This window comes from Terrapene carolina, unplaced genomic scaffold (genome assembly GCF_002925995.2).
Source record: "Terrapene carolina triunguis isolate 2854851 unplaced genomic scaffold, T_m_triunguis-2.0 Scaffold69, whole genome shotgun sequence".
NCBI classification, from domain to species: domain Eukaryota; kingdom Metazoa; phylum Chordata; order Testudines; family Emydidae; genus Terrapene; species Terrapene triunguis.
In genome coordinates this window covers 32,461,130-32,464,276 of record NW_020664420.1, presented here as the reverse complement: position 1 = coordinate 32,464,276, position 3,147 = coordinate 32,461,130, and the positions used below count along the sequence as shown (strand labels likewise).

At 38.4% G+C, this 3,147-nt stretch overlaps 1 pseudogene; it reads right to left on the bottom strand.

The window, feature by feature from the left end:
- Positions 1 to 390: 390 nt before the first annotated feature.
- LOC112117051 lies at positions 391 to 2,389 on the bottom strand (annotated as a pseudogene).
- Positions 2,390 to 3,147: the final 758 nt, after the last annotated feature.

Genomic DNA, 3,147 nt, shown 5'->3' with positions numbered 1-3,147 from the left:
TAGTATACTTATACAATAAGTATAGCAACCTCCATTCCCCTAGGTCAGCATTTCCCAAAAATTTTTGGCCATGGAACACTTTTTAGCCTATTACAGAACACGTATAATATTATTTTGTAGTTGTTTGGTTTTCAAATAAAAAATTGCATTATTTATGCTCAAATATATTTTATTTTATAAAACAAAGCAAAAATACAAATTTAAAATAACTTGAACTAACAATTTCTAACCAGAAAGCGCGTATAAAGTAGTACAAAAATCAAGTGCAAGAGTAAATTAAAAACAGTGTTCTACTTAAAAAAAACCTGTTTTTATATAGACACAAACACCAAACAAATTAGATTTTTACTAGGAAAATCTATTTTTATAAACAGAAATACAAATTTGGATTTAATGGGATTGGTGTTTCTGCATTTTTCTATCACAAATTCGCTTAATATTAGGAATAATGCTGGAAAGTTGAATCCTCATGTCAGGCGCAGCATCAAGTCTATTCCTATATTTGGTTTTTGTTGCAGTATAATACAAAAATCCCGTCTCACACAAATAAATTGTAGCAAAAGGAAGGAGCACTCGAACTGCACGTTTAGCCACATTAGGGTACTCTTCTATTAGGCTGCTCCAAAAATTATTCAGCGAAAGATCCTTAAACTTTTGTTTCAAATCAGAGTCAGAAATTAAGTCAATTAGGCTTTCATGATCGTGCGTAGTAAAGCCGACTGGTTTGGCTGTAATTACAAATGGATTTCGAACCCAAGCATTATCATCAGTAGTTGTAGGAAAATATTCTAATAAAGAGGCCTGCAAGTCACGTAAGTGCTGGAAAATGGTGCTGGAAACTTCTTCATGGACTGTAGAATTTATTTCAGTCAGAAATTCATGTACTGTAGGGAAGCAGTCGAAGTTATTCTGTTCTACAGAAAACGCCCAGAATTCCAGTTTCTTTTTTAATGACGAAATTTTATCCATTGTAGTAAAAATGGTCACATTCTTTCCTTGCAGTGACAGATCAATTTTGTTTAATTTTGCAAAAATATCTGCAAGATACGCAAGTCTCATTAGCCATGAGGAATTTGTCAGACAGTCATTACATTTTCGTCCTGAATTATCTGAAGTGAAGAATACCAGTAGTTCACTACGAAGCTCAAAAAGCCTCACAAGCACTTTTCCTCTGGATAGTCACCTCACTTCTGTATGTAAAAGAAGCACTTTGTGCTGACTACCCATTTCCTCACACAAAATTTTAAATAACCTGGATTGAAGTGGTTGAGATTTGACAAAATTGATAATTTGTACTGCTTCATCGATCACAATTTTCAGATATGCTGGTATTTTTTAAACTGCAAGTGCTTGTCTGTGTAGAACACAATGGCTCTTAGTGCTTTCTGATGCCACACTTATGATTCGCGTTACAGCTCCCTTCATCTTCCCGATCATTGCCTGAACACCGTCAGTACATACATCAATACATTTTCCCCAACTAATTTCTTTCTGATAAAATTGTTGATGCAGTTGAATATTTCTTCTCCAGTTGTGTTGCATTGCAGAGATTCACATAAGAGCAGGTCCTCTTCAATAATATTATTAAATCTATATCGGACAAATACTAGTAGCACAGCAAGTCCTGAAACGTCAGTGGACTCATCTAGCTGCAATGAATACTCATGGCAAATTTTCAGTCAGCAAACTAGCTCTCTTTCTATGTCATCGGCAAGATCTTTAATACGGCGTGCAACAGTATTATTTGACAACTGTACAGCATCAATTTTTTTTACCAGACTGCTCGCTCAACATGCACGTTACAATATCTTTCGCGCAAGGCTTGATAAGCGTTCCTCCAACAGTGTGAGCTTCTCCGGCAAGTGCTATACGGTAACTTACTTGATAAGATGCCTCTGTTGCACTTTTGTTGTCTGTTTTAGCAATTTTAATCATCGAAAGTTTACAATTTCCAAGTGAGTCACGCTTCCTCTTGAAAAAATGTATATCTTTGTCATTGTATTCAGCATGCTTGGTTTCCAAATGCTAACGAAGTTTAGCAGGAGCCAATGAACTGTTTGCTAGTATTTTGTTGCACACGACACACTGTGCATCAGGAACATCTTTATTTCCAGCACACGTAAAACCCAAAGACAAATAACTTTCATCATACTTTCGTTTCGGTCTTTTAACACCTGCTTCGTCTTGTTTTTGGATATAATTCAGTGGAAATTCTTTCACCTTGGATAACTCACTAGTACTAACAGATTTTTTCGGTAACAAAAGACTGCGATTGTTCACCCTCACTTTGAAGTGTCACAATATTTTGCTTGTTTATTTCGGCCACAGTTGGAGTACCAGAAGAACTTGCTTTTCGTTTCAAAGTTCCTTCTTTTAGCCACAAATCCATGGTGATTAGGTTTAGTAACAATATTTAGAAATACTGACTTTTGTCAAATTTTGTTTGTCACAAATATTTATATTGTTTCGAGCGAAGCTAGTTTAGTTGTGCTTATCGCACACACGGTAAAGACCCACAGGTTTGAGCATGTTGAGTGAATATGTTATATTCAACATGGCGTAAAGAGAATGGTGTGTGCATACCACTGCAGTTCGTGCAGCCTCGAGCGGAAGGGGTACGACGTCACTAACTGAAACGTGCCCGGAAGGGGTAGACGTCAACATGCTTGCGTGTCACGTTCTCTTTACACCATGATATTCAATACGAGATCTATCAATAACTGGAAAAAGAGTTTTATGTTAAATTATAGTCATTCAAAAAGAGTTGTCAACTACGCTTCAAATATGCCAAATTTAAAATAAAAAAAAATTTAAAGACCCTTTTTTAAAATTATGATTCTTTCACGGAACACCTATTCACATCGTGCAGAACAGAGTTTGGAAAACACTGCCCTAGGTGGCAAGAACAGGGCCGGCTCTAGGCACCAGCAAAACAAGCTGGTGCTTGGGGCGGCACATTTTTAAGGGCGGCACGGCCAGCGCCAGAATGCCGCCCCTAAAAATGTGCCCCGGCCGCCCTAGCTCACCTCCGCTGCTGCTGCCGCTCGCGCGCCGCTACTCGCCCTCCCTCCCAGGCTTGAGAGCCTGGGAGGGAGGGCGAGTAGCGGCACGCGAATCAGCTGTTTCGCGCGCCGCGGCCACTCGGAG